Source organism: Crocodylus siamensis, chromosome 4 (genome assembly GCF_052110815.1).
Source record: "Crocodylus siamensis isolate JL-2025a chromosome 4, ASM5211081v1, whole genome shotgun sequence".
Taxonomy (NCBI): domain Eukaryota; kingdom Metazoa; phylum Chordata; order Crocodylia; family Crocodylidae; genus Crocodylus; species Crocodylus siamensis.
In genome coordinates, this window is record NC_143398.1 from 117046870 (window position 1) to 117071166 (window position 24297).

Here is a 24297-nt window from a genome sequence, read left to right on the forward strand (position 1 = left end):
TCCAGCTAGTCTCCAAGAGTATTAAGGGGGAATGTAGCCACAAAACAGAAAATGCAAAGTTGAATTGAGAATTCTAGTCAAACATGCTCTCAGTTAAGTAAGCACAAAGCATTGTCCCAAAAGCCTATGAAAAAGAAAGTTTCTGTGCCACAAAACACCACAAAGCTCCTAACATGCAACATTCCTGTTGTTGCTTGCCTCTGGAAGGTCTGAAGGGCAATATAGACCTCTTATTTTATACAGAATTACTGTACTAATACTGGTCCAGAACATTTCTTCAGCATATAAAGTGCATAAAGAGGTCTTACACAGGTGAGGAAGAAGGACAGTGCCATCTGTAACAACACTATGGCCCCTGCCCCATGTAACCACTGAATCCTTGTGAAGGAAGATGGACTTCTGGGGCACATCACCACCTCACCTTAGGAATTCAGTGTGTTACAGTGATACAAAAAAGCATCAACCCTCAAATCTTCCTTAGTAGCAAACATAGCAGGATCCAATCAAACACAGACAAGATCTTGCTAGAGCCAGTGAGGCAACTATTAGATCAAAAACATGTCTCTACACATGTAAGGGTACAGATGGACATAACAGACAGACACTAAGATGTGGGGGGACATGGGCACACTGGAAGGAAGCAACAGGCTACAATCAGACCTAGACAGGTTACAAGGGTGGGCGGACGAGAATGGGATGGGTTTCGACACAGACAAGTGCAAGGTGATGCACCTCGGGAGGAACAACCGGCACCATACCTACAGGTTGGGGAACTCCCCTCTTGTCAGCACAGAGGCAGAAAGGGATCTGGGGGTCATCATTGACTCCAAGATGAACATGGGCCGGCAGTGTGGGGAGGCAGTTAGGAAGGCCAACCGCACCTTGGCATGCATCCGCAGATGCATCTCGAGCAGGTCCAAAGAGGTGATCCTCCTCCTCTATGCGGCACTGGTCAGGCCGCAGCTGGAGTATTGCGTCCAGTTCTGGGCGCCACACTTCAAGAGGGATGTGGACAGCATGGAGAGGGTCCAGAGGAGGGCCACTCGTATGATCAGGGGACAACAGGGCAGGCCCTATGAGGAGAGGCTACGGGACCTGAACCTGTTCAGCCTCCACAAGAGAAGGCTGAGGGGGGATCTTGTGGCCTGTTATAAACTAGTCAGGGGGGATCAGCAGGCATTGGGGAAGTCACTGTTTCCCCGAGCACCGCCAGGAGTGACCAGGAATAACGGTCACAACCTGGCGGAGGGTAGGTTTAGGTTAGATATCAGGAGGCGCTACTTTACAGTCAGGGCAGTTAGGGTCTGGAACCAGCTTCCAAGAGAAGTGGTGCAGGCTCCTACCCTGGGGGTGTTTAAGAGGAGGTTAGATAAACATCTTGCTGGGGTCATTTGACCCCAGTATTCTTTCCTGCCATGGCAGGGGGACGGACTAGATGATCTGCTCAGATCCCTTCCGACCCTAGAAACTATGAAACTATAACACCTAGACCACATTAATGCAGTTTAAACCACACAAGGCCAGGAGGATAGGGACAGATATTACACATAAACTGGTTTAAGTGATCAGAAGCTAGTTTAAACCTGTAACAGAACATATGTTCAAATAAACCAGTTTGAAAATGGCTGAAACCAGTTTGAGATAAACCTGGTTGAATGTAGTATCAGACTTAACTAATCTGGTTCAAACTGGTTTATGCAATGCCTGCCCCAGATCTGGTTTAAGTTAAATTAGAGTCCCCCCCAGCATCCCAGAACGCTCTCTGAGCTGGGCAGAGCTCTCTGCTTCACAGCAGAGCTGACCCCTCCCCTCTGCTCCCTGGCTGCAGCTCTGGCAGAGACTTGCAGGCACAGCAGGGTCTGCTGGCTTCCTCATGCTCCCCTCCCCCTCACCACTAGCTGCTTAAGCAGGGATGCCTTTCTCCTCTCTGCCACAGCACGGACCATAGCCAGCATGGGGTATGCTAGGTAATGCTGTATGGTAGCTCATGTAAGGCTCCAGCAGAGACGGCAAACATAGCAGGGGACTATCCTCCTTCCCCCACCCCTGCCCTACCCCCTTCCCTTTGCTACTCAAACAGGAAATCCCCCACTTCCATCTCCCATAGCATGGACCCCTGCTGTAATGCCCCCCCTCCCCAACCCAGTTTCTAGCTTGAGCCACTGCAGGCATGTGCCTGAATTTCCTCAGTCCAGAGAGAATGTCTGTCTGGTTTCAAACCAGTTCAGCCTAGCCAGGTTAGACTAAGTTGCAAAGATTGGATCAATTCAGGCTCAGGCTTTCTGAATGTCTGTCCCTAGCCCAGATGTACAAGTCAATTTGGAACAGCTGAAGCCTCCTGGAATAGTTTAAAAAGTCTACATGGATAATTGGGTATTAAATTTGAACCAGCCCTCTGTCAACCAGTTAAGTGGTACATATAGACACCAAGTTTTGCATAAGTAGTCCCTGATTGTTCCTCCAGGCATCCCACACTGCACCACTCAGTCCCTACACTTCCTGTAGCTAAAACTCTACTGTTTTAACCCCTGTACATGACCTAGAACACAGCATCCCAGACTTATTTGCAAAAGGGAAAGGGTGACTAAGTTGGGAAGGAAGGCTGCCTGGACCCCTGATTCTGGGGGAGTTAGGCATTTCAGGGACTGCCCAAGGCCTCCACCATCTTTAAACATCACTGTCCAATTTCATTCCACTCCCAGCAATTGGCCAACTTTTGCAGCAAGCCAGGCTGATTTGGAGCTGGGGGGAGGGGGAATGGAGAAGAGGGCCACATTGCTTGAAAACTGCTCAATTAAAATTTATATTGCTAGCAGTTGCAGATGCGTGTGCAGGTAGAAACTGCATAGCCTTAGCAGAGGTCTGTGCAAGATAGATGCTGGGCTGGGTACTTAAAACCACCAACCCCAGTCATTATGGCCATTTGTCATCACTGTAATGCCCTTGGCAATGTACATGCTGACACCTCTAAAACTGGGACAATTATGAACCAGTTCCCAATCAGCAACATTCTTGGAACAGTGCAAGTTTAGTGTCTATCTGCATCCTAAGGCTCCCTCTCACAAGGACCCCAAGATCTGAAAAATTGGGAGGGTTGGTCCCCCTAAACCAGCAGTTCCCAAGGTATGTGTCACGACCCCAAATGGGGTTGCAACATCAGCAGATGGAGTCATGACAAACATGCCCCCTGAGATGTGTGCGCCCACAGCAGGGTGCAGTGATACAGCCAGACCAGACCAGTTCTGGGCAACAGTCACCTCTACATCCCAAAGGCTGGGACCCATTGTTGGAGAGAGTGCTGCACCACCATGGCCACCAGAGTGAGGCATGGCAGTGGTGGAAGCGCAGAGATGTGCCCACACTGCTGCCACGTAAGCAGGATGCACCTCAGCTTGGAAGCCATGGCAGCACGGTGCTCCATCCCTCTGAAGTCAGGTCCTGCCCACTGGGCCACAGAGCCCCTGGTGGGAGGGTAGCAGGGTGGGGAGCCCCAACCCTGCAGCAAGCACCACACATCCTCCCTCCCCCACAGGCTCCACTCCGGCATTGCTGCCCATGGGGTTGGGGGGAGCCAGGCTCTGCACTCCATTGTAGCCGCAGCCTCCCATGGGTGGCAGCCAGGATACCTGGGGTCAGGGCCGTTCATGGGGGGAGGGGGGTGCGAAGCAGGGTGACTGCCCATGGCCCCACGCTTTGGGGGGCCCCACAGAGCCAGGAGGAGTGGCCACAGTAAATCCACGGTGCCACCAGCTTTACGTCCAGCCACTGGGCACCCCCACCTCCGAATCCACCGCCAGCTTCCTTGCATCTGGGGGCAGGGCCCTGCACAGGCTGATTTGCCCTGGGTCCTGCATCCTGCTCAGGTTGCCCTGGGGTTGTGGGGGACTGTGGGTTGGGAGTGAGGGGCCATGCTGAGGAAATGGGGCTACGCTGAGGAAAAGTTTGGGAAGCACTGCTTTAAACAATTCTTTGTTGAGGTGAAGGTTTGTAGGAACCTCAGAACCTTCCCTACTGCCCTTCTCATAAAAAGTTTCTCCTATGGATGAGTGATCCAACTGATCACTGACAAAAAGTATGCACTTAGCTTTCTTCCCCCCCAAACAAATCTCAAAGCACTTTACAAGCCATTCTTAAGCCTCATAACATCTGCGTGAGACGGAGCACAGCTATTCTGAAGAAGAGTGATATGAGATAGAGAAAGGATCAGTGACTTGTCCAAGGCGATGCAAAGCAGTCAGAGGCAAAGGAAAAACGCCCCCCAAAAACTAAGGTTTCCTAACTTTTGGGCTCCTCTGTCCACATTCTCTGTGTACATATGTTCCTGATGTACACAACAGAGAACATTTTCTGTGCTGAGCAACAAAACAGCAGCTGCTACTAAGTAACGTTGCCTGCCTATGGGCCTGCTTCTTTTCATAATATTCAAATCCCAGAACCACAAAGAATTCACTAGAGTATCTTATAAAAATCTGATATAGTACATCAGGAACAGCAGAAAGGCAAAAAACACACTTAGGTGGGCTATTCTGTAGGAAGGACAGAAATAAAGGGGAGAGAAGAAAAGAATCTGAATGTTCCTTATCTTGTTTGCATCTTTCAACAAGAAGCTGAAGACCAACATTTCTGTTTAGGTTATTCCTGAGGTTAAGCTAGATGATATAATGATCCCTTCTGGCCTCCAACAGCTTTTATAGATTAACTGTTTTAAAAATAGACTCTATGTTTAAGTGATCAACTTCTGCTGAACTTGAGTATATGGTGTCAACATGCTAAGTCCCCAGTCCCTGATTGGAGCATGGAGGAGTAATCACAGCACAATTATGAATAACCCAAAAGATAATCTTTAGTTCTTATTCCACTGTGCATATCTGTTTGGGTGAGAAGTCATGTGCTTTATACTGTACCTGCTCTTCAATAACCAGATACAAAGGCAAAAAAAGCTTGGAGTCTGAAGGTATGTGTAAACTGCAGACTGCACCGCAGCACAGAGATCCCCCACTGGTATTAAATGTATTGAGTGCAGAGACCAGAAGCAGTCTGGCTGTGGCAGTACAGGTGGATAGGATTCTTGGCAGGGTGTTAGCCTATGCTGAGCTCCATGTTCCTGTGATGTGATTGCTACCAGCAGCTGAGATAGCTCATTTGAAGCTGAGAGTACTCACGCTGGCTACACAGGAGTCTCAGCAGCATAGACGTATCCTGAAGCTCCCTCCTTCCCTACCAGCAACTGAGTAAATTTTCAATTTTTATCAAAAAGTCTGATAATATAGGGGAATGATGCGTGCATATATAAAAGGGCACACATACCAACCCAGGAGTGCAGTATCTGAACAAGTCAACATAACGTCATGGCCAGCCTGTCAGATAAGGATTAGAAAACACCTTCCTGCCTGTCGAAGGTCGAATCACGTAGCCACAGCTCAGACGCAGATCTGCATTCATTAAGTAGGTCAAGTAGGTATGTTATTCTTTTGTTATAATCCCAAATACAAAATCCTGAAGCAGCAATACAGGAAAGAACTGCCATAATCAGAAAGCCGACAGCTTCTCGTCAACTACATCATTCCTTGGCTTGCCTAATAAATTTGCACAGGACAACAAAATGTCACTAATTCATATGAACCAATGGGAGACCTACTGCAAAAGTACTTAAATGATGCAAGTTAATCAGTAAATGAACAAAGAAATGATATCATTCTGGTCATTCATTTGACAATGGCCATTTAATAAAATGCAGGCAAATATATTGTAAAATTTCTTGTAAATATAATTACACTGTAGTGATACAAGAGTCACTAGATACCTCACTACAGCACTCTGCCACTAATTTCTTTGACAGGTAGAAAGAGAGCCAATGTTTTGTACAAATGAAGGATTAGCAAGGTTCCACCACACACCATTAACACATATGCACAATGAATGAATCTGAGAATCTTATTAAAAATTACATTTCATACTTTTCTTTGATACGAGGATCCCTTAGGCAGATTTTTTATACTTCAAAAGGTAGTCGACATCATAAAGCATAATATATGGAAGAAACATTAATATTCCCATCACTGTTCTGATGTGGTAAATAAAAATACAAAAAAAAAAATTCTAGCCGTAGATATCACCCAAATATAATCAGCCTTTAAGCTGAAGTAAACAATGGGCTCAGGACACAAACCCCTACCTCAGTGTAACTTTGCAGATGTAGAATTACCCAAGGAAAAAATAATGATAAAACTACACAGATATAGGTTACACCTGTGTAGCTGGTGTCAGTTTGTTTTCATCCAGGGGTAGCTAGTAGCTCAATGTAAAGAAGCTATGGCCTACTTCTCCACACTCCAGCTAGTAGCAATGCAGTATCGTAACGTCTACTGCAAACAACTAGCCCAGCAGAACATTTTTTTTCCATTCAGCATACAAAACTGATAAAAATTATACAACTAAGTGTGTTGTCCATCCAGGCATTCTAACCACCAGGAAAAGCTTTTTTATAATAACACTTCTGCTGCAAAAATAAAGGTTACCAGTTTCATGCACTAGAAGTGCTTACTGAATTGTAAAAAACAAAGTTCCTCCATTAGCTATTGAACATACTTTGAGATAGAGCAGCTAACAGGACCCAAAACGTGCGTTCAGATCCCCGTTTTAAATTACTTGTTCAATTGATTACAGACAGACCCAAGTACAACACTATTCAAAAGAAAAAAGGCTTCTTTTTCACTTCATATGTGAAAAAGAAGCCTTTTTCACTTCACTTCTTTTTCACTTCACAGCCACTTCATTCGTATGGCTGTGCGAATCTTCAGTCACTGATTTGATTCAGAGGAGATCTGGCCCAATTCGGCGGCCGAGTCTGAATCAAATCAGGAGATCCATTAAAAAGGTCCTAATTGAATCTGAAGCCTTTGAATCAATTTGGAAAAAGATTCAGAGATTCGGGAGAGATAGGCACAATTGGGCAATTGCAGGTTCTCCCATGGCTCCTCCAGCCACGCCACGGGAGAGCTGGGGGCTCTGGGAGCTGGGGTGGCTCCACATGTCTCAGCCCCAGTGGCCCCAGCTCCAAGGCAGCGCGCAGTGCCATGCCGAGCCTCACTACACCCATGCCATGGAGCAGCTGCCACACAGGAGCCAGGCGGGCGGTTCAATCCCAGCTGCCCCGAGCACCCAGAGGACCTGATCCCCGCTGCCGGAGCTGGTGAGCGTGGGGCTTTTTTAATTAAATTGCTGGGATGCTGAGGACAGGCAGGGCAGCCACTGGGGGCGGAGCTGGGCAGAAGGTGGAGGCTGCATGAGAGGGCTCTGCCATATGGCCCCAGAGCCTCCACAGCCACTGCTACTGCCAGTAAGTGTGGTTTGTTTGGGTTTTTTTTTGGAGGGGGGGGTGGGGTGTTGATTCCCGGAAAGCTGGGGCCGAGTGATCAGGGCATGGGGTCTTCGCAGGGAGGTTCTGCCAGGAGGCCCTCGCAGCCTCTGCTACAGCCAGTGAGTGCAGGGCTTTCCAAAAAGTGCCAGGAGGCTGGGGCTGGGCGGAGGACAGAGCCAGGCAGGGCAGCCATGGGAGAATCACTGTCCTCTGAATCGACCAAATCTGAAATCCAAATAGAATACTTCACTATTCGCAGAGGCCTATTTCACAGTTCTTTTAAGCAAACAACAACAGAAAAAATAAAAATACTCTTTTGCCTTTTTTATTGCTGCTTCATGATATTAGATGGCCTGAAAATTTGCTTACACTTTATAATGAAGTCAGATATACCCGATAGTTTCCCCTCCTCTTTATAAAGCATGTTTAGCATAGTCATGATTTCAAATTATCAAGATGATCATAACCCCTGAAATCTACTAAATGATTCTAATCACTCTTCTGTCAATAGTACCTAATCATTGTGGACTTGATCCAATAACCATTGATATCAAACAAAAGTCCTGATGACTTTGACAAGCTTGGATCTCAAGTCTAAAATGTAATTAGTAATTGATCACTTCTGACAGTCATTTTCTAATGACATGGGTTAAAGTGAAAAAGCGCATGCACAAATGTACACACACAAACAATACAAAACTCCAAAAAGTCCCCAATATTTATACCTGACATGCACATCAAAATCAAAATGTTGTAACAAACGCTAAGAATGTTGGAACAGATCACAGAAAATGCTCTATTATTCCTAGCCATTATATACTTCCATTTGAAACTTTATTACAAAATTGCCTTCAAAACAAAATTATTTTATCATCATTAACCCTTATCCAATATCCAAACAGTATTCTATTTTCTCATAAAATTACTCAGCAACTTTTTTTTCTTATCAGATCCATAGCAAAATCAGGTTGTTCCTTCTGTAGCAATTAATTTCTCTCTCCCTGCTCCTTTTAGTATTCCTGAACAGAGATTACTGGGGAAGATTTTCATTAGCTTTCCAAGACAGTTCTCCTAAGTGTAAATTTCTTTTAATCTCAATGTTTTTTGTTTTTATTGTACTATTTAAAAGTTAATAAAAGATTTTCTGTAAGACCAAGAACTGATAACCCAACTAATACTTCAGTAGCCTCAGTACAATTTTTATCTCTTTATTTCACTAATTAAAAAAAAAAAAAGGCTGTTCTACCTTCAAGCCTGTTTGAATCAATCTTCCTTTCTCTTCCTCACTATTTGAAAATCAGGGACTTTAAAAGAGGATGTGAATACTTTCTTTTTTTTTTTCCTTTTTTTTTAACAAGCTGTTTATATGAGATAAGCACTACAATGTTAATAAAAATAGCTCAGCAACAAACCAAAAGCAGACCTAAAAAACCTAAAGGGTAACTGTGATTAATACCATGTCTATTTCCCTACACTTCCAATCACAAATATTTCCAAAAGGGAAAAACCAAATGCCAGGAAATAACTGAAATCCATCTCTGACATACAAATATCATACACACAACTGTTACTGGCTCACTTCCAGTTAATTTACATACTGCATGGAATAATCCACAACCTAGTTGGTACTGTATGATGCTGATACTGACACGATCTAAAAAGGTCTTATTCTATCTAAATACAAAGATTCACTAGTTTTGAAACCACTTGGCTATTTCACAATGATTAGATCACAGAAAAAAAATTGTTCTTCTCATTTCATCTGTCTTACATGTTAAAGCTCAGCACAATCTAGATCATTACTTTCAATACCATCCTAAATGTCTCCATTATTTGCTCTTTTCTTATGACTGCGGCACTAGGTTTAGTATGGAAAGATGATGCCAGAGCATGAAGAAAGATTGCTAGACTGCCTCAAAAAACATATTTTGGAATGCAAACTTGATTGTAAGTTTGTAATATGTGACCTTCACAGTGAGCTACTTATCTTGTTTAAAACCTTAATAGATGATTTCCTTATATGAAGCAATGGAAAGGCAGAAACTCTTAGGAGTCTGATAACCACGAAAGCCAACCAACATCTAGAACAAGGATAATGCTGTCATTAGCACTGGAACTTTTATTGCTGCAATAACAATGAACCAGCTGGCAGTAATAATAATAATACTTAGCATTTATATAGTGCTTTACATCTTCAAAAGGCCGTACAAACATTTGCTAATTAATCCTCACAAAAAAAAAACCTGAGAGACTGCTGGTATCTCTGGTTTACAAATGAGAAAAAACTGAGGCAGAAAAGTAAACCATCTGCCATGGAAGTTAAGAGCCTAGGAGAATTCAAAAGAGAACTAAAATTTTGATGGTTAACAAAACTTCCAGTGTTACATGACTAAGTTTTAAAAGAAGATAAAAAAACCTGTTGGGGCACTGTCCTTCATCCTTTAGTGCATAAGCCATCATTTAAAGAGAGATGGGTAGAAACTTTCCCAGTGAACCAGTTATTGTATAACTGCTGCCTGATCTCATGGTGCTAGCTGCAGTCATGGACTAGACACTAGGCTAGAGAGACCACTGCATCCATGTCTTGCATATACATCCCTAAGCACCCTTGGGAAAGAAAATAAATAAATAAGAACACACTGCACTGCAGACCACACAAAGTCACATCCACAAGAGTTAGATCTCCTTGTTCTCTCTGTGATCAGCTGACTCCTCTCTGTACTGAAGAACTACGTGATCCTCTTTTCATAAACAGACTGTCTATACACATGCTGGTCCCCATTCTAATTAGAACACTCCAGTGTCGCCTCGTCATTATGTATATAAGCCCCCATGGGCTTAAAAAGTGGCCACTGGGGTGCTTTATCTAAACCTTAAATGAGGTTTACATAAAGTGTCCTGTAGCCATTTTTAAACCTACGGGAGGTTTAATAAACATGATGGTGAGACGTTTTAATTAGAAAGACTCTCCAGGAACTGCTCTAATAAAAACACCCCTCTCCCCCTTAAGCACATGTATAGGGGGCTAAAGATTTTAGCTCTAGTATAAAGGTACTAATTACATCATTCACAGAATTAGATTGTCAAATTTCAAAGTATTAAAGGGCACCTAATAAATAACTTACATTGTCTTCAATAAAAGATATTGCTTGCACAGATTTGTTTTTCCACATGCAAGGCATCTGAAAAATGTTTCCTCTTTGGCATAAAGAAAACCAATGCATGTATATTATACACACATGCAAGCTAAGCAATGCATCTCGTTCAAAGCTTAGCCTGGAAACAGTTTGAAAATTATTTTAGATTAATTTCTATAAAAACTAACATACAAAAATTGAGTAAGACATTCTCTTCCCTGAAAAGTTTGCAATCCAAGGCATCAATCCTAAAAAGACATAACAACACACTTAACATACACACAGTCTACTAAAGTTGTGGAACTACTCATGCAGCAGTTTGCAGGATTGAGGCCCATAAAGCAAACAAACATAAGACATCACCACTTTTACAATGAGAAAAAAAGGAGGGGGGACAGGGGCGAGGGACTGCTAGTGATAAAGTGGTAGTTTGCCTGGAAGAAACGAAGCGATTTGGAGGCTTCAGGACATGGCATGGCGACCTATTTGCAGTGAAAAGGGAAGACTAAAGATTAGAAGCCAAAAGGTGAGGATAATGTGGTTAGGCTCCGGAGTGGTGAGAGACATGCAGGTGAAGCCCGCTGCGCCCCCGCTCCCCCGAAGCCCCCCAGACACCCCCTCAGCAGCCGCAGAGCCCCCTGCCGACCCCTAGCACAGCCGGAGGTAAGCGGGCTCGTGGTGGGAAAGGGTTAACTCCTGGCTTGCTGGGAGCAGGCTGCTACCTGGTGCCAGGCCGGGTCAAGCCCCAGCCCAGGCCCCTACTTGGCCCAGCCCCCCAGGGAGCCACGCGACCGGAGCCGCACGAACAGGCTGCGTAAACAGGTGCTCGAGTTAGCGTGGAGTTCGCGCAGGGGAGGGTGCGGGAGGGCACGAGACCCTGCCTGCGACCCCCCAGAGTAGTCAGCCCCAGCCGTAGCCAGCCTACCAGAGGCATGACACGGATGGGCATGCGCCGCACCCCGAGGGTCCCCTCGGGCTCTGCGACCCCCCCATTGGGCACCTCAGAGACGGCCACCCAGATGGAGCCCATGGTTCCGGGCTCCACGCAGACGGAGCCCCTGGCTCTTGGCTGCGGGGGCTGCTTGTCCCTTTTTCAGGTTCTGGGGCCCGGGAGCATGGCCACCTCCCCTTGCGGGCTCTGCTCCCTACTGGGGTCTCTAGCGCGCCAGCTGGAGGAGCTCCAGGCCACAGTCCAGAGACTGCATGCCATCAGGGACTGCGAGCAGGAGATAGACTCCTACTGCCAGGCCCTTCTCCCCCGGGAGCCGCAGGGTAGAGCATCGTCTCCCTCCAGGACTAAGGAGGACTCGGGGACCTCCCGCTCTGCCCAGTCAGGGGCATGGACCAAGGTGGTCAAGGGCCCGAAGGCCCGCCACACCAAGGCCCCTCCCTCGCCGGAGCTCAGCAACAGGTTCACACCTCTTGCAGCCCCAGCAGAGACTGCTCAGTTGCCAGCTCCCACAGGCAACCCAGGCTCAACCGCAGCTACTGGCCCCGCTCTCCCCAAGTCAAAGCGAAAGGTGTTTGTTGTGGGAGACTCCATCCTGCGGGGCACTGAGGGGGCAATCTGCCGCCCCGACCCCTTAGCCCAGGAAGTCTGCTGCTTCCTGGGGGCCCGCATCCAAGACATTGCAGAGAGGATCCCGCAGCTCCTCCGGCCCACAGACCACTACCCCATGCTCCTTATTCATGTGGGCACCAATGACACAGCTCGGAGCACCCCCAGCCAGGTCATGAGGTGGTACAGGGAGTTGGGAGCGGGGCTTAGGGGTCTGGGAGCTCAGGTGGTGTTTTCGTCGATCCTCCCAGTCTTGGGCTATGGGCTGAGGAGGGAGAGGAGGATCCACGCAGTGAACCAAAGACTGCGGAGCTGGTGTCATTGAGAAGGCTTTGGCTTCCGTGACCACAGCCCACTCTTTGGCGGGAGAGGCAGTGAGCTGCTGGGAAGAGATGGCCTCCACCTCTCTCCCCTGGGGAGGAGGCTCTTCTCAGCCAGGCTGGCTGACCTGCTCCACCGGGCTTTAAACTAAGCCCACTGGGGGATGGGGGGACTACTGCCACTGCTGGCCTGCTGAGCGACCCTTGCAAAGCCAGCAGACCAAGGCACTTAAAGGAGCGCACCCCTGTCCCAATCTGTGGGCAAGGCAAGAGCCCCCAAGGGCACACTTGCCTGCCTGTACACTAATGCCAGGAGCCTGGGCAACAAGCAGGAGGAGCTCGTCCTCCTGCTCAGTGCAAAGAATTATGACGTCATTGGGATAACGAAGACCTGGTGGGACTCCACCCATGACTGGACCACGGGTATAGAGGGCTTTACACTGTACAGGAGGGATCGTGTTGACAAAAGGGGCAGGGGTGTAGCTCTCTATGTGAAGGAAAGCTACATGTCCCTGCAAGCTGATGTTGGTGAACAGCATGGACAGCTAGAGACCCTCTGGGTAAAAATTTGTGGGAAAAATGGCACAGGGGACACAACGGTGGGAGTCTACTACAGACCTCCTACTCAAAGTCCTGAGCTTGACCAGGAGTTCGCCCGGGAACTGACTGAGGCCGCTTGCTCCAGGACCTTGGTTGTCATGTGTGACTTCAATTCCCCGGACATCTTGTGGGAAGATCACTCAGCAAAATCCGAGCGGTCGCAAAGCTTTCTCTCATGCGTGGATGACCTCTACCTGACTCAAGAAGTCTATGGGCCAACGAGAGGCAAAGCGCTGCTCGACCTGGTACTGGCTATGGGGGACGACCTAATCGGTGACCTAGTGATCAATGGGAAGCTGGGTGATAGCGACCATGAGCTGATCACCTTCACCATCCGCCGTAAAGCTGGCAAGTCAGTCAGCAACACAGAAGTCCTTGACTTCAGAAAAGCCGACTTTGACAAGCTCAAGAGGCTTGTCGGTCAGGCCCTCAGGGACCATGACCCCAGGGAGAGGGGAGTTCAAGAAGAGCAGTTGCTTCTCAAGGAAGCGATCCTCAATGCACAAGCTAAATCTGTTCCAACACGGAAGAAAGGCAGCAAGAAGGCACAGCAGCCCCCCTGGCTCTCCAGAGACCTAGCGGACCTCCTGCAGCTAAAAAGGAAAGCCTACAAAGGATGGAGGACGGGATTCACCTCCAAGGAGAATTATTCTGCACTGGTCCGGTTCTGCAGGGAGCAAACCAGGAAAGCCAAGGCTGCAACTGAACTCCAACTAGCTTCAGGCATCAAGGACAACAAAAAGTCCTTTTTCAGATATGTGGGGAGCCAGAGGAAAAGCAAGGGCAATGTTGAACCCCTGCTAAACCAGATGGGGCAACTGACGCCCAGAAAAAAGCCAACCTATTAAATAGGTACTTTGCGTCAGTCTTTCATCAGTCCCACAGGACGCCCATGCCTGCTATGGGACAGGGAGATCTGGGTGTTGGGGATCCCCTACCCTCCATAAATGCTGACCTCATGATGTAACATCTTGGAGAAGCTGGATACCTTCAAGTCAGCTGGCCCTGACAATCTGCACCCCAGGGTACTCAAGGAGCTGGCGAGCGTCATAGCCCAGCCCCTGGCACAGATCTTTGAAAACTCCTGGTGCTCTGGTGTAGTGCCCGAAGACTGGAAGAAGGCCAATGTGGTGCCGAACTTCAAGAAAGGGAGGAGAGTGGATCCGGCTAACTACAGGCCCATTAGCCTGACTTCTATCCTGGGGAAGATCTTAGAAAAGTTTATTAAGGAGGCCATCCTTGATGGACTGGCCCAGGCTAACATCCTAAGGGATAGCCAGCACGGGTTTGTTGCAGGTAGGTCTTGTTTGACCAATCTCATTTCCTTCTATGACCAGGTGACCTATCACCTGGACAAGGGAGAAGAGATTGATGTCATATATCTTGACTTCAAAAAAGCCTTTGATCTGGTATCCCATGACCACCTCTTGGCCAAACTGCCCAGTTGTGGCCTTGGCTCCACCACGATCCGCTGGCTGGGAAACTGGCTCCGTGGTTGGACCTAGAGGGTTGTAATTGATGGCAGTCACCCATCATGGTGCCCTGTGACCAGTGGGGTCCCTCAAGGCTCTGTCCTTGGACCCATCCTGTTCAACATCTTCATTAATGATGTGGACATTGGAGGCAAGAGTGGACTGGCCAAGTTCGCCGATGACACCAAACTTTGGGGCAAAGCATCCATGCCAGAAGATAGGCGGGTGATCCAGGCTGACCTGGACAAGCTCAGCAAATGGGCAGACGAGAACCTCATGGTGTTAAACACCAAAAAATGCAAGGTTCTCCACCTTGGGAGGAAAAACCTGCAGCTTCCTTATAGGCTCGGCAGTGCTACGTTGGATAGCACTACAGAAGAAAGAGACTTGGGGGTCATCATTGACCACAAGATGAACATGAGCCTCCAATGCGATGCTGCGGCTGGTAAAGCGACCAAAACACCGGCTTGCATCCGTAGATGCTTCTCGAGCAAATCCCGGGACGTCATTCTCCCCTTGTACGCGGCCTTGGTGAGGCTACAGCTGGAGCACTGCGTCCAGTTTTGGGCTCCACAATTCAAAAAGGATGTGGAGAAGCTTGAGAGAATCCAGAGGAGAGCCACGCGTGTGATCAGAGGTCAGGAAAACAGATCTTACGATGATAGGCTGAGAGCCATGGGACTCTTTAGCCTGGAAAAGTGTAGGCTCAGGGGTGATCTGATGGCCACCTATAAGTTTATCGGGGTGACCACCAGGATCTGGGGGAATGTTTGTTCACCAGAGTGCCCCAAGGGATGACGACGTCGAACGGTCACAAACTCCTGCAAGACCGTTTCAGGCTGGACATAAGGAAGAATTTCTTTACTGTCCGAGCCCCCAAGGTCTGGAACAGTCTGCCAGCGGAGGTGGTTCAAGCACCTACATTGAACACGTTCAAGAGTAAACTGGATGCTTATCTTGCTGGGATCCTATGACCCCAGCTGACTTCCTGCCCTTTAGGCAGGGGGCTGGACTCGATGATCACCCGAGGTCCCTTCCAGCCCTAATGTCTATGAAGTCTATGAAATCTATAAAGTAAAGCAAGAGGACTGGAGAAAGTTTAGGAAATAAATGAAAAAGTTGGTGGAAATGAAATCAGTGGTAAAAGCAGGAATAAAAGCATTTAAAGTCAAGAACAAGGGCAAAAAGCTCTCAAGCCTAAACAGAATAAGAAAGAAAGTTGACTGGCACAGCTGAAGATGGTGGTATGTATCCAAGATTAGACAGAAAGTGTATATTTTATAACCAAGCTTCTAACTACTTAGTTGCAGCCTTTGCACAGACAGGTGAAATTCCAGCTAGAGTCAATGGAACATATTCACTGGTTTCTCATGGAATGATTTTATACAGTTTAAAAGTATTTTAGAAGCACATATAAATGACTGACTTTTCCATTTGTTAAATGGCATAGAAGCTCATCAAGCTGTATTTTATCACAACTTGACACAAGAAACCCACACAACCACAGTATGACTATTTCATAGCAAGAGTTCCATTTATCATCATTATTCAAACCACTAGAAGTTACAAAAGATAGCTGAATCAAGATAAATGTTTCACTCTATTATAAAGTTTTCTAATACCTAGACTATACATACAAATATCAACAGTCCAAAATATTTGTGAAAAAATTGGGATTTTAAAAGAGTCTCAATGAATATAGGCATACATCTCATTGATTTCTAACAAGATCTGGCCATCTAAAATCGCTGTGTACCTTAGAAAATCTGAGCCTATAAATTAGCTGATAATGAAGCCAGGCTTTGCATATCCGAGAACAGGTATCCCAGGTTATATTTGAAAGAGACAGCAACAGCAATCCAGAAGTGAACTGCCTCAGTAGCTCTAGAAATAAAGATGCAGGCACCCAAACCACACCACAGAAAGCAGGGAGACTCCTTGAGGCAAACAGATAAGGCACAGCACCAGAACAAGATGGTGTTAAAGCCACCAAAAAGTTCTGAGTGTTTTATTGGGGAGCGGGGCAGGGAATGTTAGAAGCTTGGAATATTATTAGTGCTCTCTTCCACAAAGGAAAGAAAGAACAAGATCACTCAGCGGAATTCATGGTGTTTCCTGGTCAAAGACTAAAAGATACTGGTGGTGCCCTAAGCAAGCAAGTCACAGGAATGTCAGATTTCAACCACCTAAGCTGAAGACACTAGAAATATTGTCTTTGTAATTAGTTACAGAAAAGTGATTAACTACAAATAATTGTTCAGACTCTTGAAATGTTATTTTAGTTCAGATTTAATGTGTGCAACTTAAATGCTCTTCACTTTCCTTTTTGGATGTGTCATAATAAGTGGTAGAAAAGGTATTGCTAACATTTGATTGTGATCTTCCCAACTGTTTGTGAGCCAGCTTCCTAGTGTGTTAAGAAATGAACAACAGAGCCTGGTGCCTATTTTTCTTCATGGGTAGAACTTAAAAACTATTTCACTAACAGTAGAAGAAATCAATAAGCAACACTTTGAAAAAAAACAATCTTCCTACTAAAAATATCCCTGAGAAACTAATACTGAAGCTCACAGCAATGGGTTCATCTGAAGCACTTAGGAGTCAAAGCAAAGCACCTTGGCTTTACAGATCTCTGACTATATCAGCATTAGAATGAAACTAAACTAATAGGCATTTCCGTTGCTGTTGTGCATTTTTAGAAATCACCAAGAAAGTAAGATGCATCTGATAAGTATCCCTATTTCTTTCATTTTGATGCTGATGTTTACAACACATTTTAGCCCCTCAAATATGTAACAGCAATAAACACTTGACTCTTTCAGAATCTCTGGGAATTATTAAGTGTCCTCTCCAGCTGCCCTGAGAATGTGCTGAATTGATAGCTACTGCTAAAGTTGTGTCTAAGAAACAGAATATTAAGGAACTGTTCAATATAGTCACTATTACTGTTTTCCTCATGCCTCTAACTGCATTATTTGACAAATCCATCAATAAAACATGCTTAAAATATGCCCTGTTAAAATCAGTGTTAATCTCCATGTAGTTACAGTTAGAAGAGAGGCTACACAATTATGTTAGAGGGCTTCAGGCTAACTCTCAGTGCTCTTTCAGAACAACTTTATTCAGCTTACACCGTACAAGTTATTTTTGCTAACTGCCAGCCTGCAAACCGCACCCAGGTTCAGAAAAGCCAAACCGCATTTATGTCCCCTGAAGTAGTCAGAAGACTCCGGAGTGAATTAAGGAACAAAAGAAAGTGACATCCAGCACTAACCTCACTTGAAATATGTACTGCTAGCCACATGCTAATCAAATGATGAAAGCTGTAGGAAGAACTCTAGAAGAAATCCCACCGTGTAGTCTCCTGCCAGTAGAGACACAAGGAATATAATGGTGCCTGTGAGCCTCATTATTAGGCTAAGTACAGACATTTGGGGAGGATAAATTGGGTTCAAAATGACCACTTGATTTAAACTTAGATTGTCCTGGTGCCAACCTTAGGCTTAAACAGACCCAGTCTCAGTGACCGGCAGTCAATTTAAACCTGTAACTGAACAGACATTCCATAACACAAACTGGTCTAAGATAAACCTGGATCCACACAGTACCAGAATCATTCAATTAAGGTCAAACTGGTGAATGGAACTTCTGTCTACTTCTCCTGCACAGCCCCAGGACTGGACCTGGCCCTGGGGCTACGGTTTTTACCACCCCTCCCTCCTGGTCTATTTTTTGTCCCCTCCTGAACCTCCCACCAGCCAGCCCACTCATAGGCTGGTCCAGGTTTAGCTGTTTTTTTAATCAGTATTTCATGTTGCCAGAGCTGAGCATATAAGTCCTGGTGAGGGGAGGGACAGGGGTGTAGGTTGGCTGCCCATCTACCCACTCACACCACAAAGTACCGGAAAACTCTTTGGCACAAAATCTTTAAGAGCACCTAATTGAAAGTCAGTTTTACAATGCCCCAGTATTTGAAAAGCCTCCCTTAACCTATTTGTCTAAGCCTTTGAATATAAAAGGTTACAAAAGTGTCTTCATAAAATGATGGTAGTAATCAATGCAAATCAAGGTACCTTGCAATTTGGTATTACCAGTTTAAACCCCAAGCCTAGAAAATGTGTGTTGTGCAATTTTACTCAAGTGAATGGCTTCATTCACACCCCAGGCCTTTAGCCTGCAAACACTTATACAGGTGCATGTTGTTAAGGATGTAAGCAGTTCCTCTGAACTGAGACTATTAAGTTATGGTACTTATAAGTCAACCCCACAATAATTAGATTCTATGCATGGAAAAGTGTATACAATTATTATAATTTTCCAAGTACAAAATCTAAGTATTGGAGAATCATCTTAAATTAGCCTCTCCCCCTCGTCCCCAACTAGTGCTCCTGGTGGGGAGCAGTAGAAGACGTAGTAAAAGGGGCAGGTGGTGGAGGGAACAGTGGAGGCCAGGTAGTATGGAAGGGGTGGAGGGAAGTATGTAGTTTGTCCCCTGCAACCTGCTCCACCCCCCCCCAAAAAAAAAAAAAAAATTATGCCCTCTTGTGCCTATACCCCAAGCCTCAGGCCCCCACCCCCTTTCACCCATCCCCGCTTTCCTCTCACTGTGCTGTTTCTGCCACCCACGGCCTTAGGTCCCCCCTTCCCAACCCCCACATCGTCCCTCCCCACTTATCTTTTCTATGGTGCCAGCAGGAGCCATAACTATTCCAGCCCCATAGCAGCAGCACAGAGGCAACACTGATGCCACAGGCCCAGGCTGAGTCTGCTCTGTGATCCATGGTGCACTGAAGACGGAGCCTGTTGGCACTGGAACAAGGGTAAGGGGGAGTGTGGCAGGGAAGAAAGGGAAGCAGCACAGAGTGAACAAGCCCCCACTCAACACCAGCCCCAACTCTGCATTTGGTGCTGGAGTTGGAGGCACAGCAGCTGCCTCCCCCACCCCGGCCCCACACTTTATACTCAATTCTAAGACAGGGTGGGAGGTGGGAGGCATAGTCTTAATAGAGTAAAAACAGTACTCATGAGTGTTGACATTTGCAGGATCAGACATACATATCAAAACGAAAGGAGTCTTCTCAAAAACTTAAATAGCTGCCAATGTCTCGATTCGTTTTAGATTAATTAACTTCTGCTAACATACTTTGGACAGCCTGGAATGGATTATAAAGGAAACTTGTAAAGGTTTTTCTGCTCCCACATGAATCATCTCAGAGGTCTTTTCTGCAAAGAAGAAAATGACTAAAGCCACAGGGGACAAGGAAATTACTTTATATAAAGTGCTGTCAAATGTACAAAGTAACCATTGAGAGAACAGATTATTTTCGGTTTAGCAACTCATGAGCTGACTCTTGTAAACCTCTGCACCAATGCTCATGGACAAAGAGGGAGGGGACATGCAGAGCAACCTGGTCCCCTAAAACGTCCACCTATCCCCAACTGACTTAAATAAGCCTGGTCCAGGGTGCTTCTGGCAGTGCATAATACTGCCCCCCCCCCCCTCTAAAATGTTAAAAAAGTTAAACTCTTCCCCAGAATGTTTAGTTTTATATATGCTAGGTTTTTGGTTGTAGTCATGTTGGTCTAAGGACAGAGGCAGGGCAAGGTTCTTTGAGTAGATATAATATCTTTTATTAAACCAAATGAGTAGCTGGCAAAAAGATCTTGGCAAACTTTTGGGCCCAGTCAGAAGGGTTACTGGGCCCAAAAGCTTGCCAAGAACTTTTTTCCAACTACTCATTTGGTTTCATAAAAGGTATCATAACTACTCAAAGAACCTTGCCTGCCTTATTATCCCCTTGACTTGCAGCAAAAATGGGTACCTTAAATTAAGTAAGTATACAATGTGAAACACATCAGTTACTCAGAGCGACACTGGGTACAAGATTTCTCCTGCAGAAATATGGCACTGAAGTGACAATTACCATTTAACTAGGCTCTGGGAAGGAAAAAAACCCAAAACCTTCAAACATGAAGGCTCAAGGCAACAAGGTGAAAAACAAAACTACACCACAAAAAAAAAATACAGACCTGACAAAAACTGTTCAACGCAGTCTAATCCCTAAACCAGTTACGACACAAGTCTGAGCTACACTGTTTATGTGCTTTGAGTCCCAGTGGAAAAGAGAAAGACACAGAACTGGTTGCTCTTAAATGGAAAACTTTGTGTCCACCTACAAACAGAAGTTACATTCCACTTACAGCAGGAAAAAAAAAATCAAGCCACACAGATGCAGAAAGCATCTGATTAGGAGGATCAAGATAGTCTTGCACACTGCTCATACTTTAAAGGCCAGAGCTCAAAAGCATTACATTTCTTTTTTCCCTGGTTACCAGTATTCAGGTACAAGAAAAGAGCTTCTGCTACATGCAAAGAAAAAGCCTGGGGAAGCAAAAGCCAAAAGCTTCCCTTCACCTGGCCAAAGCATCTTGCAGGAAATCTTCTTCAAACATTCGGTCATCCATAAGAGAACAGAGATAAGGACTATGAAACAGAAGCAACTGGTAAGCACAGGGATTCTGTCTATGAAGTCTATACTGCATGGACCTTTAAATTTTCTGTCACTCAACTGCAGTAGTTAAGGAGAGAAGTTCTTATATTTGAAATACTATTTTAGACATTGGGGAACTAATTATTTAACTTCAACTGTTTAGACTGTAATAAGCATTCAATTGCAGATGAAAAAATATGACAGTTAATAGGAGTGAGATGACATTTACATCTGGAGTGCAATTGAAAAAAACATATTTAAAGTATTAGATTAAACATTAAATGGAAAACTTACTTTTTGATTGAATACACAGATTGGAAAAAAAGAGTTTTGTAACAGCTGTATAATCATTTATGCACATCCCCCTAACATTCACCAATCATTACATCCTCTTTCTGGTTGGATATTTATTAACTTCTTAATTAAGGGCTTAAAATTGAAACAAGGGAGATTTAGGTCAGCTATTAAGAAGAACTTTCTAACTGCACTGGTGGCTAAGCTCTGGAACAGATTACCTAGAGAGCTTGTAAGATCTTTGTCATGGGAAGTTAAATGCAATTTAGATAAACGTGTTTCTAGAATGGTTTAGACACAGATGGTCCTGCCATGACTAGGGGTCTAAACAATATAATTTTTGAAGCTCCTTCTAGCCCTGTTTTTCTGTTTCCTAATTGCATCTACAGAGGTCTCTAGGTGGATTACCAATGACAAAAAATAAGACTATGCATGTTGAAGACAGAGATTCAAAACCAGTTTGCATTTGATATATACATGCAATACAACAGAATGATTTTCAGGAATCATGGAACAAATGAAAACATGCGAAGACAATTTGTGGTGATAGGCAAACTCAGTTTTGTTTTTTAAGTGGAGTTTTAAATTAAGTGTCTCATTGCATTAGCTGAAGATGCAAACATGTGAAGAACAGTTATTCACTACCAGCTTACAATACAGTCATTGTACAAAGATAATAAACCTGGCTATTTGCTCCAGTGTGACAATAACCAGGTTTGACTGAAAAACTAAAGTCCTTATTGATACAAAGATGTCATGGACAAGACAGGATGTAATGAACCTTCCTCAAGTCACAAAAGCCTTTCAAAATAACTTGGGACTTCTCTATTGCCCATTAAGAACACCTAACATTTCAGATACAACTTAAACACTCATCCATAGAGAACTTCCTCTGGTGTCCCATGGGAAGCAGACTGGGTGGCACGTGGCATAGACTTCCCAGTTTTTGAGCTGCTAAATACCTAACCATTCTGCTAATACTACTTTAGTTGAGCATAGAAGTAATTTTTGTAGCTGACATAAGGATGCTGTGCAACTGCTAATGAAAAGAAAAAGATCTGTGTAACGGGAAAGGGAAGAGGACCATGCAAACAACAGGAGAGGTACCCAAGAGAGTGAGCGTTCAGATGTGAGATCATACATTTGAAGACAAATTTCACCAGAGAAAGCAAAGAGCATTAAGCTCATCCAGAAGCTTTCTTTCCAAATTAAATGGAGTCAGTTCCACCAGTTGCTGCACGTCTCTTATTTGACCACAGCCCCTATGGTTTTATGGCTCCTAGCAAAATGTAATCACTGCCTTTAATTTATTCCAACTTGATGTTACAACTAAGAGAACATACAAGTATGAAAACCAACAGCCCTCTCAAGCAAAAAAACCTTTTCTTCTCTTCATTTTTTTTTCTGTTTTATTTCCATGCCTGCTATTTATTTAAGCCAGCATCAAACTAGGGTTTATCTCAAACTACAGAGCTGCTTTTGTGGTGCTCGACCTCAACCCAGAACCACCTGGTCCTCATCACCTGGGAACTCCTTACATCCTGGAAGGGACCAAAAAATTAATAGAGTACTCCTAACGTCATCTCGGTTAACATTGTTTCATTATTACGTCGCTGATCTAGTAGAGAACATACTCATTTCAAGTTGTGCAATGTTTGGTTATAACGTTGTTTGGCCACCGGCTGCTAGTAGGCAACTACTACGATGTAACTGGCTTCGCTTAAAGTTGCGTTGTTCAAGAACGTAACTAGGAGGCTAAGCAAGGAGTAGATGTAAATAGAGAGCACTTGGCTGGAGCACTGCCCAGCCTTTTTAAGCTCAGGGCACCCCTCCAAACATACCAGTTCTGAGGGGGGGATTTGGACTATGGAAAAACCAATGCAGGGGGTTTCTATGGCAAACAACTCAGAAGGACCCCAATGGGTTGCTGTGAGCTAGTCTCCTTTGAAATCGGTGGCTTTTATCCTGCGCATCATGTTTGCCCACCTGATGGTGCTGAGAGGCTCTCAGGCCCCCCCAGCACCCAGGGAAGGATCTCGAGGCCCCTCGGGGTGCTCCCCCCTTCGCCCCGGGTGAGAATCAGCGACTTGGGCCATGGACTCACGCAGCCCTGGGGCTGCAAGGAGCCCCTCAGGGCTCATCCAGTACGAGCCCCTGTAGGATCAGCGGGTCCTGGAGTGGCAGAGCCTGGAGCCCAGACGCAGAGAGGAGCTGAGGAAGGGGCAGGACCGGGGCCAGGGGCCGCCTTCACAAAGGGCAGGCGTGCGGGAGCGGGGCACTGGGCAGGTCCCGACCTGCGCCCGCCGGGCTGCTGCTGCCGCGCCGCTTGCAGCGCCGGCTCCTGCCCTTCGCCATGTTACGAAGCCCGCGCGCTCCCCGGCTGGCTGGGGGCGGCGCAGCCTCTTACCTGGGCCGCGGGGGAAGGCGACGCCGAGCGGGTCCCGAGCCGAGGCCGCCTCCAGCTCCCGGCGGCGGCTGCACTTTGTTCCGGCGGCGGCGGCTGCGGCGGCGCGGGCAGCTCCGCTCCCCAAGTGCCGCCTCTGCCGCTGCTGCTGCCGCTGCGCCGCCTGCCGGGGGCCGGGCCGTGCTCCGTGCGGCCGCGCCCAGCCCCGCTCCCGGCCCGGCCCCTCCGCCTCGGGGCTCCCGCCCGCCGGCACTGACCGCGGGCCAGAGTGGTGCTTGCGGGAAGGACAGGAAACCCTCCTCCGCCCCCGATCCCCTGAGATACACAGCGGGTACTTCAAAGCTGCCTCCAAAACTGGTCCGCTCTGAAGGCAGAGGCTGGGAAAAGCCAAGAGAAGTTTGTCTCACGGCTGTTACATGTATGAGCGCGCGCGCACAGCCATACATACACGCCTGGGCATGCGTACCTAAACGTGCATATATTGCACGCGCGCATGCATGCGTATAAATGCACACATACATACATACACGTGTACACGCATGCATATATACATTTACTTACGTACTTGTATGTATACATATACACAATATACATATGCATGTATATTGTCTCATATAAGTATATACATATCTATATATCTAGAGATAAAGATCGATATATG

General features: G+C 46.0%; 1 protein-coding gene across 8 annotated transcripts in view; it reads right to left on the reverse strand.

The window, feature by feature from the left end:
- The window catches only part of EPS8 (EGFR pathway substrate 8, signaling adaptor), a 190587-nt gene extending 166560 nt beyond the window's left edge, over positions 1 to 24027 (reverse strand). For 5 of the 8 annotated variants that reach the window (XM_090043540.1, XM_090043539.1, XM_090043538.1 and 2 more), the window contains exon 1: positions 23640 to 24027. The gene's annotated coding sequence lies outside the window, so the exon portion shown is untranslated. The remainder of the gene's footprint in view (positions 1 to 23639) is intronic. The other 3 variants (XM_090043534.1, XM_090043535.1, XM_090043541.1) reach the window with 2 other exon arrangements.
- Between the last annotated feature and the right edge of the window lie 270 nt (positions 24028 to 24297).